This window comes from Schistocerca piceifrons, chromosome 1 (assembly GCF_021461385.2).
Source record: "Schistocerca piceifrons isolate TAMUIC-IGC-003096 chromosome 1, iqSchPice1.1, whole genome shotgun sequence".
Taxonomy (NCBI): domain Eukaryota; kingdom Metazoa; phylum Arthropoda; class Insecta; order Orthoptera; family Acrididae; genus Schistocerca; species Schistocerca piceifrons.
Genome location: NC_060138.1, coordinates 463,870,208 through 463,888,437, shown reverse-complemented (window position 1 = coordinate 463,888,437; position 18,230 = coordinate 463,870,208).

Below are 18,230 nucleotides of genomic sequence, written 5' to 3'. Positions count from 1 at the left end.
TTCACTGGACAAATATATTATACTAGAACGGACATGTGGTTACATTTTCACGCAATTTGGGTGCATAGATCCCGAGAAATCAGTACCCAGAACAACCACCTCTGGCCGTAATAAGGCCTTGGTACGCCTGGGCTTTGACTCAAACAGAGCTTGGATGGCGTGTACAGGTACAGCTGCCCATGCAGCTTCAACACGAGACCATAGAGTAGTGACTGGCGAATTGTGACGAGCCAGTTGCTCTGCCACCATTGACCACACGTTTTCAATTCGTGAGAGATCTGGAGAATGTGCTGGCCAGGGCAGCAGTCGAACATTTTCTGTATCCAGAAAGGCCCGTACAGGACCTGCAACATGCGGTCGTGCATTATCCTGCTGAAAAGTAGCGTCTTGCAGGGATCGAATGAAGGGTAGAGCCACGGGTCGTAACACATCCGAAATGTAACGTCCACTGTTCAAACTGCCGTCAATGCGAACAAGAGGTGAGAGAGACGTGTAACCAATGGCACCCCATACGATCACGTTGGGTGATACGCCAGTATGGCGATGACGAATACACGCTTCCAATGTGCGTTCACTGCGATGTCGCCAGACACGGATGCGACTATCATGATGCTGTAAACAGAACCTGGATTTATCCGAAAAAATTACGTTTTGCCATTCGTGCACCCAGGTTCGCCGTTGAGTACACCATAGCAGGCGCTCCTGTCTGTGATGCAGCGTCACGGGCAACCGCAGCCATGGTCTCCGAGCTGATAGTCCATGCTGCTGCAAACGTCGTCGAACTGTTCGTCCAGATGGTTGTTGTCTTGCAAACGTCCTCATCTGTTGACTCGGGGATCGAGACGTGGCTGCACGATCCATTACAGCCATGCGGATAAGATGCCTGTCATCTCGACTGCTAGTGATACGGGGCCGTTGGGATCCAGCACAGCGTTCCGTATTACCCTCCCGAACCCACCGATTCCATATTCTGCTAACAGTCATTGGATCTCGACAAACGCGAGCAGCAATGTCGCGATACGATAAACCGCAATCGCGATAGTCTACAATCTTACCTTTATCAAAGTCGGAAACGTGATGGTACACATTTCTCCTCCTTACACAAGGCATCACAACAACGTTTCACCAGGCAACGCCGGTCAACTGCTGTTTGTGTATGAGAAATCGGTTGGAAACTTTCCTCATGTCAGCACGTTGTAGGTGTCGCCACCAGCGCCAACCTTGTGTGAATGCTCAGAAATGCTAATCATTTGCATATCACAGCATCTTCTTCCCGTCGGTTAAATTTCGCGTCTGTAGCACGTCATCGTCGTGGTGTAGCAATTTTAATGGCCAGTAGTGTATTTGACAATAATATCAACTTGATACCTCTACCCGTTCCTAAGAAAAAGGATTCTCAACAGAAGCGCACACAGACGGAGACTAAAGTGATCCTGTAAGGGTCTCTTTTTTTACTGATTGAGGTATGAAACCCTAAAATTAAAGCACAGGGAAACCTGTCAGACTTTCTAGCTAAAAGTTGTGCGACTAATTGGAACAAGACACCCTCTCTAGATTGTTAAAATGAGTGTGTCATCGCAGCGGGCAGCAGGTAGCCACGGCGCCGGCGTCATGAGAGACGGCGACCCAGCGGACGTTTACCGGAAATCCAGAGAGAGAGGAGAGGAGAGCGGCGGCGCGCTGCGGTGTCATTAAGGTCCAGACAATGAGCCGTATTTCAGCGCGTCCGCCGCCCAGCGTGTGGCGTGGCTTGACGGACCACCACACCGCACCGCACCGCAGCACAGCACATCCCGTCCTGTTGGCGGCTAGCTGCTGCGCTGCACTACTATCTGGCTATCTTCCCACGAGCTGCAGTGCTGAGAAAACCGCGCACTGCGTTGACGTGAGGAAGTCCCGTACAGGTCTTGACACATCCTATCCACTGAGCTGGTCGTGTGAGACAGGCTGATGGACACTGCGCTGAATTCCGTTTTTGGGTGTCACTCCACAAAGGAAAGTCCAGAAATGGAATACTGGACAGATTAATTCTCGCATCACAGCAGGGAATATTGACATACAATACCTGGCAAAGAAATATGAAGCAACCAGAAGACAAAGTCAGATGTCAGAGTCATTCGTACACGTAGACACCATCGACAGATATGTAAATGATTAGAACTGCAATTCTCTGTAACAGGTAGAACGGCCACCAGAGGGCACTGGTGTTGTTAGTGTTAAGAGCTGCTACCAGGCCTGGTAGCATATACAGGGTGGTCCATTGATAGTGAGCGGGCCACATGTCTCACGAAATAAGCATCAAACGAAAAAACTACAAAGAACGAAATTCATCTAGCTTGAAGGGGGAAACCAGATGGCGCAATGGTTGACCCGTTAGATGGCGCTGCCATAGGTCAAACGAATATCAACTGCGTTTTTTTTTTTTAAATATTAACCCCCATTTTTATTACATATTCGTGTAGTACGTAAAGAAATATGAATGTCTTAGTTGGACCACTTTTTTCGCTTTGTGATAGATGGCCTTGTAATAGTCGCAAACGTATAAGTACGTGGCATCACGTAACATTCCGCCAGTGCGGACGGTATTTGCTTCGTGATACATTACCCGTGTTAAAATGGATCGTTTACCAATTGCGAAAATATCGAAATCGTGTTGATGTATGGCTATTGTCATCAAAATGCCGAACGGGCGTGTGCTATGTATGCTGCTCGGTACCCTGGACGACATCATCCAAGTGTCCGGACCGTTCGCCGGATAGTTACGTTATTTAAGGAAACAGGAAGTGTTCAGCCACATGTGAAACGTCAACCACGACCTGCAACAAATGATGATGCCCAAGTAGTTTTTTTAGCTGCTATCGCGGATAATCCGCACATCAGTAGCAGACAAATTGCGCGAGAATCGGGAATCTTAAAAACGTCGGTGTTGAGAATGCTACATCAACATCGATTGCACCCATACCATATTTCTATGCACCAGGAATTGCATGGTGACGACTTTGAACGTCTTGTACAGTTCTGCCACTGGGCACAAGAGAAATTACAGGACAATGACAGATTTTTTGCACGCGTTCTATTTAGCGACGAAGGGTCATTCACCAACAGCGGTAACGTAAACCGGCATAATATGCACTACTGGGCAACGGAAAATCCAGGATGGCTGCGACAAGTGGAACATCAGCGACTTTGGTGGGTTAATGTATAGTACGGCATGATGGGAGGAAGGATAATTGGCCCCCATTTTATCGATGGTAATCTAAATGGTGCAATGTATGCTGATTTCCTACGTAATGTTCTACCGATGTTACTACAAGATGTTTCACTGCATGACAGAATGGCGATGTACTTCCAACATGATGGACGTCCGGCACATAACTAGCGTGCGGTTGAAGCAGTATTGAATAGCGTATTTCATGACAGGTGGATTGGTCGTCGAAGCACCATACCATGGCCCGCACGTTCACCGGATCTGACGTCCCCGGATTTCTTTCTGTGGGGAAAGTTGAAGGATATTTGCTATCGTGATCCACCGAAAACGCCTGACAACATGCGTCAGCGCATTGTCAATGCATGTGGGAACATTACGGAAGGTGAACTACTCGCTGTTGAGAGGAACGTCGTTACACGTATTGCCAAATGCATTGAGGTTGACGGACATCATTTTGAGCATCTATTGCATTAATGTGGTATTCACAGGTAATCACGCTGTAACAGCATGCGTTCTCAGAAATGATATGTTCACAAAGGTACATGTATCACATTGGGGCAACCGAAATAAAATGTTCAAACGTACCTACGTTCTGTCTTTTAATTTAAAAAACCTACCTGTTACCAACTGTACGTCTAAAATTGTCAGCCGTATGTTTGTGACTATTAGAGCTCCATCTATCACAAAGTGAAAAAAGTGGTCCAACTAAAACATTCACATTTCTTTACGTACTACACGAATATTTAATAAAAATGGGGGTTCCTATTTTAAAAAAACGCAGTTGATATCCGTTTGACTTATGGCAGCGCCATCTAGCGGGCCAACCATAGCACCATCTGGTTTCCCCCTTCAAGCTAGACTAGTTTCGTTCTTTGTAGTTTTCTCGTTTGACGCTTATTTAGTGAGATGTTTGGTCCAGTCACGATCAATGGACCACCCTGTATAAGAGGAGTGAACAGAATCACATGTCGATTGATCACTGGAAAGGGAACGGAGATGTCACGCACTCGAGTGAGACAGCGTTATCTGCTTCTGACAGATGGCAGGCTGTTAGGATCATGCAGTGTCTACATTTGTGCAGTATTCGGATGTGACAATGGCCCAGCGTTGGACTGTGTAGGAATATGAGGGCAAGTATACCCGTCGTTATGATTCAGGTCGATCACGTGTGACCATCACAAGGAAGGATCCCCATATTAGCTCCAACTGCATCGTAACGCCTTCATACCTGCATCTGCCGTCTGAGAACGAGTAATAGCGTCACTGCAACATTCTGTCATCCTGCACCATTGGTGTGGGGCTAGCAGCAGTTGAACTAGGCAATTATCGTCCCATACATAGGCCGCCATCAACATTAAGCTATTCCGCTTGGGAAAGTGACGTGATTGGGAAACATAGACTCCTGATAAATGGTGTATTGTGCTCAGCGACGAAACGGGTTTCTGCTAACCCAAATGATCATCTTCGGCGAATGTGGTAACGACCTGGGAAGAGCTTTCCAGTCTTTTAGAGACACACTTCGGCGTTACTCCTGACGTCGCAGTGGGAAAAGCCGTCGGGTATGACTTCAGATCACGGCTGGAAGTAATTAAAGAAAGTAGGGAATAACGATACTTCACGGACCTTATGTGTTTCCTCCCTTGTGACAGAATCGTGATGCATTTTTTTTTTCAGTAGGACAATTCTCGTCCACACATGACATGTGTATCTATCAACTATCTGCGTGACGTTGAGGTACACCCATGGCCAGCAAGATACCCACGCCCGCCCTGGATAGGACGTGTGCGATGCTACCTCAGACGACAGCTCCAGGATATGATGGACAAGCTACATCAGTTATGGGTCAGCTTCTCTCAGTAAAGGTTACAACTTCTTTGTGAAACACTTCACAGGCGAATCAGTGCATGCATCCATGCCATATAGGCTACAACGCGATAGTAAAAGTGAGCTCACATGGCCAAGTTGTCTGTAAATTTGGCTCGAGTTTCTAATCACTGAACTAATATCTCAACCCCTGAAGTTTCATTTCGTTCCTTCCTTCTCTTCTGAGTGCTTAGCTTTTTCTAAAATTAAATGTGGAGCTTGTGGCAGTGGCGTCGAAAAACGGATATATTCCCAAAAAATGAACAAAGCTCCAGTGTCCAACGGAATACCACCTTCATTCTACAAAGAGTCTACGGCTGAGTTAGGTCCCCTTTAACTATAATCTGCCGAAGAAGGTAGAACAACTAGCTGTGCCCAATAGTTGAAAAAAAACCACAGTTCACACCAGTAGACAAGCAGGATTCTTTCTGGCCCAGATAACAATATTACCTCAAGGTCATTGATAAGGACTTCCGGTGTCAGATTACACGCTTTTGCTAGTTATATTCAAGGTCACCTCTCTCCATTCACCTCCCCCTTGGGATATCACTAGCAATTGATCAAGGTCCTCCAGCTGAACCCCAAATCCTTCTCTTCCCTCCCCCCCCCCCCCCTCCCGCTGGACCCAAGAGATCAAGCACCTACACGTTTATATGACATCCACATCATCGCAAAGAAACTCGATTAACTGGATAAAATAAGTAAAATTGTAGAAAATAACAACAAAAAGTTGTAAAATTATGGAAAATATGCAAAAGCACGAAGAATGTTGAAAAATGAGAATACTTTTGAGAGGCACCCACATGCCTTGCTCATACTGTGGCATCAAGCAGTCAGGCCTGCAAGATGAATGGTCTGCCAAGCGAGTGGATTCATTCTTATTTATCGAGTAACATGAACTCTCGTACTCACAACTAAGTTACAAATTATCCTCCTGTATGAATAATACGCAACGGAAACACGCATCTGACTATCAGTAATTTACAGAACTCTGACTGTACACTACGCACTGGCAATACCACATTTTCTTTTTGTCTTTTATTTAACGGCTTTTGTCAACACGTAGCCACCGCACTGAATATGATTGGCGCACACATTATAAATTCGGGACATTGTGACAACATACAATTCGAAGGAAAAGTCCACCAATCTTTTTCTTTTCACTATCTTATTTATTCCGATAAATTCTCTAACCTAAACACACAAATTCCATAACCTACAACAATAACACATGAGAAATTCCGCCCAGTGGGCATGGCTTTACAATGGTGAATCTCTATATTATGGTCTCGTAATTATTTTAACGCTACTGTGCACTTTCTGGATAGGATGGTGGATCTTTTATTATACCTCACACTTCGACTCTCACAATCATCGTCACGAAACTATCCTCCAGACCGAGCGGTACCGAAGGAACAAGCATAACCCACTAATCTTTTGCAACTACCTTGCTACTCTCCCATGCAAACCACACATACCCAAATTACATGACATACACCACACTACAATATGAAATACTACACAGAGAATAGTCACAACATTATCACTTTCAGCTTTCCCACTTCAATTAATATTTATCCCAGTTTCACACGACACTGCCCCACTTCGTAATTCTACTTTCCTACTATAAACTCTGGAGATACATGCACGTCTTCCTGTACAATGCAAGCCAAGTGGCGTTGCTGGATAGACGGCCGACTCACCTTGCTTCTCTCTCAGAGTTTGAATCTAGCGTCACACGGAATCATATCACGCAAAGTAATATTCAGAACGTATTCATCACACACGCGAGTCCTCAACTGATACCATGGACGAGTACTTCTCTTTATCTTTTGTCTCATACACAGTTTGAGACTCACACAGTACTCATCACGTGGAAGTACTCGTCTCTAATTTCAAGTCCTGCACACGCCATTTCTTAAATATTTCAACTTATGGTACACACGCTATTTCTTAAATATTTCAACTTATTGTACACACGCTAGTAATTCAGCTTAACTTAAGCACACCGAAGTATTTCAACTTATTGCTACACATGGTTTCATTGTGACCGTTGGTCACTTCCGAAGATTACTACAATCCCATTAATATTACCTGCCTGACATTTAATTCTCCCCACAAAAGTTCCTGAAATAGAGAAATTATTATTTCAAACTACTCTTAAATATTCCACATGCATACCATGTCTCCACTCTTTCGTCATTACGGAGCACAACTAAAACAGGTCTTAACAGCACAAGATCCAGCGGCAGAGTGTTGAAACATGGCCGTTCTCTAGGTCAACTCGCACCTATCTCGAGGTGGGGGAAGACCATGCTACCGTATTGGTCAGCCACATTTCAGGCGCTCAAAGCTCAGGTAAATTTCATCTCTTTGGTCCCACCAAAGGTGGCCAAAGGATCGTCTCAAAGATGATCATATATTCACATTCACTATCTGCGGTTAGCAGACGACCATACATTCATTCATTTCACAGATCTCACCAAACTGGATGTAGGGATTTACTTTGTGGGAGTGCACATATGATCAATTAAATAAATAAATTGTCATTCTTTCCCACACTGGTATCCGGCTTCGCTGTATTAATTGAAATTGTGTTATTTTACAAAAAAAAAGTGTTGCTCTGACAAAAATAATGAAGTATGTTGTACCTATTTTCAATGTCGGGCAGTACTGTACCCTTTCACTTTCATATCTGCCTAGGTCTGGTGTCTGCTGGTACCTCTAATGACGAAAATCACTTAATATTAAATTTTGTTTGTTAACAAATAATCACCCTCTAGAACTCGAGCTCGAGTATCACGACTTAATGTAATTACAACACAAATACTTTGTAATTAACAAATAGCTGCATTGTGATCCTCTCCCTATGGCGTACAGCTCCAGAATGAACCTACCCACTCAAATGCTCTAGTCATAGAAGTAGGTTCTCTCTTCTAAGAGCCGTCAGGTGCATTTCCTCTAAACTTTCAGCAGATATTTGCATTTCCCTTTTTTGAAATGTACGGTTGGAGTCAATCCTAACAAATACGGCTCATCATGTCTTCTGTACGATGCCCATACGAGATGGAAAGCGTCTGGTTCATACCCAGTTACAAAAAAAAAAAATTAAAAAAAAAATAAATAGTGTGGAATTCAACGTTACTATTCGATACAGCGCCCCCCCTCCCCCCCCCCCCCCCCCCCCCATGAACCATGGACCTTGCTGTTTGTGGGGAGGCTAGCGAGCCTCAGCGATACGGATAGCCGTACCGTAGGTACAACCAAAACGGAGGAGTATATGTTGAGAGGCCACACAAACGCGTGGTTCCTGGAGAGGAGCAGCAGCCTTTTCAGTAGTTGCAGGGGCAACAGTCTGGATGATTGACTGATCTGGCCTTGTAACATCAACCGAAATGGCCTTGCTGTGCTGGTACTGCGAACGGTTGAAAGCAAGGGGAAACTAAAACCGTAATTTTTCCCGACGGCATGCAGCTTTAATGTATGCTTAAATGATGATGGCGTCGTCGTGGGTAAAATATTCAGGAGGTATAATAGTCCCCCATTCGGATCTCCTGGTGGGGAATACTCAGGAGGACGTCGTTATCAGGAGAAACAAGATTGGGGTTCTGTGGATCCGAGAGTGGAATGTGAGATCCCTTTATCGAGTGGGTAGGTTAGAAAATTTAAAAATGGAAATGGATAGCTTAATGTTAGATATAGTGGGAATTAGTGAAGTTCGGTGACAGGAGGAACAAGACTTCTGGTCAGGTTAATACATGATTATAACTACAAAATCAAATAACGGTAATGCAAGAGAAGGTTTAATAATGAATAAAAAAATAGGAACGCGGGTAAGCTACTACAAACAGCATAGCGAACGCATTATTGTAGCCAAGACAGACACAAAACCCTGGCCTACCACTGTAGTACAAGTTTATATGACGACTAGCTCTGCCGATGATGAAGAGATTGAAGAAAAGTATGATGTGACAAAAGAGATTATTCAGATAATGGGGACGAAGATTTAATACTCATGGGGGGCTAGAATTCGATACTAGGAAAAGGAAAAGAAAGAAAAGTATTAGGTGAATATGGACTGGGGGTAAGGAATGAAAGAGGAAGCAGCCTGGAAGAATTTTGCGCAGAGCATAACTTAATCATAGCTAAGAATCATGAAAGAAGGTTGTATACGTGGAAGAGGCCTGGAGGCACTGGAATGTTTCAGATAGATTATATAGTGGTAAGACAGAGATTTAGGAACCAGGTTTTAAATTGTAAGATAGTTTCAGGGGCAGATGTGAACTCTGGCCACAATTTATTGGTTATGAACTGTAGAGTAAAACTGAAGAACTACAGAAAAGAAGGAATTTAAGATGATGGGACATGGATAAACTGAAAGAACCAGAGGTTGTAGAGAGTTTCAGAGAGAGCATTACAGAAAGGTTGACAAGAACAGGGGAAAGAAATATAATAACAGAAGAATCGGTAGCTTTAAGAGATGAAATAGTGAAGGCAGCGGAGGATCACGTAGGTAAAAGGATAAAGGCTAGTAAAAATCCTCAGGTAACAGAAGAGATATTGAATTTAATTGATGAAAGAAGTAAATGGCCCACACCGCGTGCTACTGCCATACACCTCTGTTCAGTCGCTGCTCGAGTGGCGATTATTCTTTGTGTTCTACTAGTCTTGTTAATGAATATCAATCAAACGAATAATGCACGGGAGCACTCTATCGAATGGTCACGTAAAAATTTGCTTTAAAAATCACTTTCTTTTTAGTGGGAAACAAACCGAGGTTTTCATCGGCACTAGGCACAGCACGAAAGACTGTAATGTTGTTATGTGTAATGTTGTTGCATTAATTTGCTATGAAAGCGGTGCTGATGTTCAAGACCATAAAAGTGGGTTAAAAGCTGTGAGCTGTCTACGTAAGTTAACCTTGCGTTACTGAGCAACTGTTTCACCAGGTATCCAGTCTAGCTTACCAAATTCCCAATCAGACTAACATTAATAATAATCTTTTAATAGTCATACGACAACCGGTGATATATATATAAAAAAGAAAATTTAAATAAAAAGAAATAAATCAGTTTATATTTGGAAATTTATTTTAACATTGATAATTGAAATTTCAGCATATTAAACTTGATTCATAACTAAACTGGTGCCTTATTTAGGATTGTGAAAATGTGAGATTGTAATCTTACGGAACACATCAAATATGGAGCCAAGATTGGGAGACCGTATACAACACTGCATTCATAAAATAACACACGAAGAACGTTGAAACATATGCAAGAGGAAATTAACCACAACCAACCGATTCAATTTTCACCCAAAGAAGTTACGTTCGTAGCGCAATCCTGTCCGTCATGTAATTACCACACACTGGTATACTAAATTCATACTAACTCTCTGTGAAATCTTCCCGGAAAGAATAACTGAGGGCTACTTTGATGCTTACACCATATGCTTCACGTGGTCAACTTGGTTTACACAAAGAGTGGAACTCCCCAATAATTTTGATAATTAAAATAAATTACATCGAAAAGCAATTTACAAAAGAAAAACCTCGAACTGGTTACTATCGTCTTACTATTAACCTGATGGGTCAAACAATTGTATAAGCACGTGGAACTGGTCTCACAAAGTACAACCCACGTGGGTTGAACATATAGAAAAGTTGCTATATTGAAAAATATTGTCAAGACGAGACGTTATAATCCCACGCACATTCGCATTTAAGACTGATGACCTTAGTTAGAGTTACTGATCAACACGTGGTTCCACTTTACTCACAAAGTAGTGAAAAAACAACTACTGGCAGAAATTCTGAACTTCACACTCAAGCCGGCCGAAGTGGCCGTGCGGTTCTAGGCGCTGCAGTCTGGAACCGCAAGACCGCTACGGTCGCAGGTTCGAATCCTGCCTCGGGCATGGATGTTTGTGATGTCCTTAGGTTAGTTAGGTTTAACTAGTTCTACGTTCTAGGGGACTAAAGACCTCAGCAGTTGAGTCCCATAGTGCTCAGAGCCATTTGAACCATTTTCACACTCAAAATACACTGCGTTGCAATTTAAGATAACATTAGATATTTTAGAGCTAAACCTGAAAGAAATGTGATTAAATTTTCAGTTAGATTGAACTTAAGAAATCCATTGTCCTACGGACTTAGCAGACACGCGCTTAGCTGGACATCTTACCACTTCAGACGCTCGCCGCGGACAGACTGACCTGGGCTCCTACCAGGGGTGCTTCCGTATACAAAACGAAAGTGACCAGAGAGGCAGCTTCCTATACCAACATGACAAGGGACGGACAGGACCATACCAAGGATAGAACCTCTTTGCTTTTAGAAAGCGTAGCTACCTGTTCCGACGTTGGTCCTAGTGTTCTCCAGCAGACAGGCTTGTCTGCTACCATCCAGCATGAAACTAGAAATACATTTGCTCATCCCTCCTCTCACACAGAAGGGAAGGGGGATGACAGTATCTTATCATATACAGTATATATAAGAAAGCGGATGTAGGTTCCGTATGAGACTGTGTGACATGAATTACATATAAACTGTGTTTTAAAGTGTAGTAGTGTGACAGATCGTTCTTGTTTATGTGTAAAAGTAACACGTTTCACTGCTCAGTCTCCTCCCAGATAGTCAGAAACACCACAGTAAATTTAGAAGAAGAATTTATGCCGTAAATGACAACAGATTTAAGAAATTAACATGAAAGAAATCGAACAGAGACCTTTCAAGACGATCTGACTAGTAATTGTTTGGGCTGAATCCAGCCACACGTTGCAAGAAATAAACTTCAGCTCTCTGCTGAAACACAAGAGAAAATGCACCTGAAGACTATTAGGAGAGACACCTGGTATATAGGAAATGAGGACTAGCAGTGGCGCAAACACACACACACACACACACACACACACACACACACACACACAGATAAGTATATGCACAAATATTACGAGCACACACAGTGTGCACACAATATATATACAGATACACAGTGTGCAATCAGACATGGAGTCATACTCATACAAACACACACACACAGCTGTGACAAGCAGTTTATCCCATTATTTCGCACACACTGGCACACGCGCCAACTATTTGCAAACAGATATACAATCATACATTTAATCACTCCATCAATACTGTGAGTGTGGGAGAATGCCAGTTCCATCCACACAGATGAAACGGTTGTCGTAATTGTGTGTGTATATGTATGAGAGAGAGAGTATTCACTACACCGAATTGACAAAAGTCATGGGATGCTATGCTCATATACTGATGGTAGTAGTACCGCGTATACAAGACATAAAACGGGAGTGCACTCAGATAATTAATGTAAAATGGTTTCAGATGTCATCATGGTCGCAGGGCGGGAATTAAAAGACTTCAAACGTGAAATGGTATTTGGAGCTACATCCAGGGGTCATTCCATTTCTGAAATCGTTAGAGAATTCAATATTCCCAGAACACCAAATTTCCGGCATACCTCTCACCACGGACAACGCAATGGCCGACTGCGCTGACTTGACGACCGAAAGCGACAGTGTTTGGGTAGAGTTGTCATTGCTAACAGACAAGCACCACTGTGTGAAATAAACGTAGATATCAATGTGGGACTTACAACGAACGTATCCGTTAGGGCTGTGTGACGAAGTCTGGCGTCAATAGACAATAGATACGACAGCGGACTACCGACGCGAGTGTTTTTGCTAACAGCACGACCGCCTGCAGTGCCTCTCCTAGGCTCGTGACCATATCAGATCGATCCTAGACGACTGGAGAACCGTGGTCTGTTCATACGAGTCCCGATTTCAATCGGTAAGAGCTGATGCTAGGGGTTCGAGTGTGGCAAAGATCCCACAAAGCCATGGACCCAGGTTGTCAACAAGGCATTCTGCAAGCTAGTGGTGGCTCCATAATGGTGTTGGCTGTGTTTACATGTAATGGACTGGGTCCTCTGGTCCAGCCGAACCGACCATTGACTGGAAATTGTTATATTCGGCTAATTGGAGACCATATGCAGCCATTCATGGACTTCATGTTCCCAAACAACGATGGAATTTTCATTCTGAACTACAGGAGAACCCGAGTGAACCACATCGAACATTTGTGGGACATAATAGAGAGGTCAGTTTGTACACAAAATCCTGCACCGGTAACGCTTCCGTAGGCCACATCAATATGCTCCACTACGCCGGACAAGAGGAGGTGCGAAACTGTATTAAGAGGTTCTCATGACTTTTGTCACTTCAGTGTGCGTGTGTGTGTGTATGTATAAGCATCTATTAAAATGTAAATACAGAATGATCCAAAAGAAAATGTACATGTTGTATACTGAATGGTGAGAAAGAAAATGTAAATATTGTAACAAGTGTACAAGAAAACAAAAAGAGAAACGTAGTATTTAAATTTTCCTGCTCTGTACTAGCTTTAGTGTAAATAAATGTTCCCAGTCTGGCAGTGTCAACAACAACAAACATCTTTGCAAATAAAATCATAAAAATTGTTAATAATAAACGTGTTAAATATATACCATTAGCTAATTTTTTACATCATTATTAACATTTCCAGACTCTTTCACTATAGAATTTGTTGTTGTTGTGGTCTTCAGTCCAGAGACTGGTTTGATGCAGCTCTCCATGCTACTCTATCCTGTGCAAGCTTCTTCATCTCCCAGTACTTACTGCAACCTACATCCTTCTGAATCTGCTTAGTGTATTCATCTTTTGGTCTCCCTCTACAATTTTTACCCACCATGCTGCCCTCCAGTACTAAACTGGTGATCCATTGAAGCCTCAGAACATGTCCTACCAACCGATCCCTTCTTCTAGTCAAGTTGTGCTACAAATTTCTCTTCTCCCCAATTCTATTCAGAACCTTCTCATTAGTTATGTGATCTACCCATCTAATCTTCAGCATTCTTCTGTAGCACCACATTTCAAAAGCTTCTATTCTCTTCTTGTCTACACTGTTTATCGTCCATGTTTCACTTCCATACATAGCTACACTCCATACAAATACTTTCAGAAACGACTTCCTGACACTTAAATCTATACTCGTTGTTAACAAATTTCTCCTCTTCAGAAACACTTTTCTTGCCACTGCCAGTCTACATTTTATATCCTCTCTACTTCGACCATCATCAGTTATTTTGCTCCCCAAATAGCAAAAACTCATTTACTACTTTAAATATCTTATTTCCTAAACTAATTCCTTCACCCGATTTAATTCGACTACATTCCATTATCCTCGTTTTGCTTTTGTTGATGTTCATCTTATATCCTCCTTTCAAGATGTTGCCCATTCCGTTCAACTGCTCTTCCCGGTCCTTTTGATGTCTCCGACAGAATTACGATGTCATCGGCGAACCTCAAAGTTTTTATTTCTTCTGCATGGATTTTAATTCCTACTGCTAGTTTTTCTTTCGTTTCCTTTACTGCTTGCTGAATATACAGATTGAATAACATCGGGGAGAGGCTACAACCCAGTCTCACTCCCTTCCCAGCCACTGCATCCCTTTCATGCCCATCGACTCTTATAACTGCCATCTGGTTTCCGTACAAACTGTAAATAGCCCTTCGCTCCCTGTATTTTACCCCTGCCACCTTCAGAATTTGAAAGAGCGTATTCCAGTCAACATTGTCAAAAGCTTTCTCTATGTCTACAGATGCTAGAAACGTAGGTTTGCCTTTCCTTGATCTTTCTTCTAAAATAAATCGTAGAGTCAGTATTGCCTCACGTGTTCCAGCATTTCTACGGAATCCAAACTGATCTTCCCCGAGGTCGGCTTGTACCAGTTTCTCCATTCGCTGTAAAGAATTCGTGTTAGTATTTTGCAGCTGTTGCTGATTACACTGATAGTTCGATAATCTTCACATCTGTTAAAAAAAACACCTGCTTTCTTTGGGATTGGAATTACGAGTATTATATTCTTCTTGAAGTCTGAGGGTATTTCGCCTGTCTCATATATTTTGCTCAACATATGCTAGAGTTTTGTCAGAGCTGGCTCTCCCAAGGCTATCAGTAGTTCTAATGGAATGTTGTCTACTCCCAGGGCCTTTTTTCGACTTAGGTCTTTCAGTGCTTTGTCAAACTCTTCCCGCAGCACCACATCTCCCATTTCATCTTCATCTACATCCTCTTCCATTTCCAAAATATTGTCCTCAAGTACATCGCCCTTGCGTAGACGCTCTATATACTCCTTCCACCTCTCTGCTTTAGAACTGGGTTTCCATCTGAGCTCTTGATATAATTTATTTATAACAAACCTGAACCTCTCCGCATGGTGCACAGCTCTCGAATGAAGATGCCTACGCAACTGAACTAGCTACAAAGGCTGATAAGGGGGAGGGGCAGCTTGAATCCTATTGGTTCTGGAGGATGGATATCCCACCATTTAATGTGCGCCCATTGATTTGGGGGTTTCTCACCAATTTTATATCATGTGACTAGTACTGAGTTACATCGTGACCCTGTACATGGGCCACTTGCCCTAAGGTGCATGGATAGGACAAGTGTTCTCTATCAGATAAGCAGAGTTCTTTCTGGCCCAGATAATGATCATATCTCAAAGTCACTGAATAAGATTCCTGGTGGCAGGTTACATATTCACTTGTGCCACATATTTCCAAGGCCACATCCCCCAAATCACACCTCCCAGAGGATCACTGGAGAGTGACCCGAAGTCACCCAGGCGATCCGAGCACCTCCTCCCCTCCTGCTTCTGCTGATTTAATAACTAGACTTGAGTGAGTGAACTCATTCTCGTGTTGTGCGCCATAGTTATAGGATAAGGGTGTACTATTTGATAACTGCAAATTAATTTTATTATATTAAGTCATGTTACTCAATGTCTAGGATTTGACGATTTAATTGTGATTAGCTAGAGCAGCACAGCATGATTGTGATGTGATGCGTCGTGGTGTGACGTGACATGGCGTGGCACAATGCAAGACAACATGATGTTGATGTAACATTGCGACAAGATGTGACACGACATAGACATGATGTTGAGAGCAGTTGGACAAAAGTCACATAATTGCCTAAAGTAAGTAAAATTGTAGAAAAATGCGAAAAAACCCTTAAACAATTTGAAAGAATATGTAAAATTATGGAAAGTATTGAAAACCGTATTTATGAAAAACAAATAATGAAGAACGTTGAAATAGTACTTTCCATATCCATCTGGGTGTGGCCTCTGCTGGTGCCTTGAATGAAGAAAATCACGTAATATTAAATTTAATTTGTTTTTAACACATATTTGCACCCTATATCTCAAGTGGTATGACTTAATGTAATTACAGTGAAATTAAGTTGTTATTAACAAACAGCCACACACTGATCCTCTCCCTATGGTGCACAGCCCCGGAATGAACCCACCCATTCAAATGGGGACGAGGGTGCTTGAATCTTATTAGTTCAGGTTGGGGGGGGGGGGGGGGAATGGGAATGTGAGTGAGGTCTCCCCTAGGTGACCTTTATCAATAGCCAATGATTTCCTGGTGGAAGAGGAGCAGGGGACGACTTTGAGTACAACTAGCACAAGAGTGTAACCTGACGCAGGAAGTCCTTGTGAGTGACCTTAAGATAAAATCGTTATCTGGGCCAGAAATAACCCTGCTTATTTTACTCACAGCTGCTGCAAGAAAGGGTAGTAGATGTGATACACAGAAGTGTCGTCCAGTGTTACTGACGTCCATATGTTGTACAATCCTAAAACATTATTGGAATTCAAACCATAATAATGTATCTCCAACAGAATTACGTCCTCCATGCCGATCAGCATGGATTCCGAAAGCACTGGTCATGCAAAACGCAACTCACTCTTTTACCACGATCTACTGAAAGCTAAGGATTAACCCTTTATTTGGCAGTGTTGCTCTCAAGTAACATCAAATTTACGTTGGCCTTATGGGACAACAAACATTTCCCAGTGCCTTTTAGTGACATTGTTGCCTCCAGGCAACATTCCTTTACACACTGCGAATGCCAGTTGTTGTAATAGTTCAAGGTTTTCCACACGAGATGGCAGTTTGTGCAGTGGTGTCACAGAGATCTCCTCGTGTGAGCAACAGGGGTGTCTTATTTTGGTTCTGAAAGAGTGGATTTCAATAAATTGGCAGTAATATTAGCAGATTTTCTTCAAGAAATACCCAGAGGTGAGGTTACAGCAGAAATATTTCAATCTAATATTGTTTTGAATTACGTAAATAGTATAAAACTTTTATGTTGCCTGTGAGCAACATTGCCCATAGTTGGAACATGGGCCATTAGTATATCACATATGCTTACGGCGTGACACCTGCAAGCTCATTTTGTGGTGTCCAACCACTCTCAACAGTAAAACGATGGGACAGCAATGAAAAAAGAAGAATTGATGTGCCCTGTCCCAGTATTGTACATCAGTACAACAAGCATGTGGGAGGTGTTGATCTTTCTGATATGCTGATAGAGCTCTATAGAGTACCAATGAAAACTAGGCTTTGGTACATGAGATTATTTGGATTTATGCTAGATCTGAGTGTTGTAAATGCCTGGCTGGCATTTCGAAGAGAATCTGTGGACAAGAAGACCTCATTGAAGTCATTGAGGACAGATATTGCCAATGGTTTGATGTTTTCAGGGAAAAGGACAGTAGGAAGGCCCTCAATAGACATAACACCACCACAAAAGAAGATGAGGAAGCTAACAGCTCCGACTGTTACACAAGATGTCCGATTTGATAATATGGAGCATTGGCCTGTATACGGTCCCAAAGGTCGTTGTCGTTATTGTCCATCTGGATATTCTACAGTCTGTGTTAAAAATGTAATATAATATTGTGCTTCGTTCCAAAGAGGAACTGTTTCCAAAAATTCCATTGCAAGAAGAACGAGATGGAAAAATGAAACAGTTCTATTACACAGCAGGAATGCATAAAGGTGTTTATAAATTAAATTATTCACGCACAGGAAACCTTTTGCTTGAGGTTATTGGCAAACACTTTTTTTCTACAATATATGTATAAATGTGGTCTACTGCTGGCAACGTTTCTTGTAAGCAACATTTCATAATTTTTCATAATTTTTGTCAAAAATTTCTAAAACTAACTGAATTGTATTTCTTTAAGCATAATAAATAAATATAAGCACTGAAAATTTTTTTTTTTGTTTTTATTTT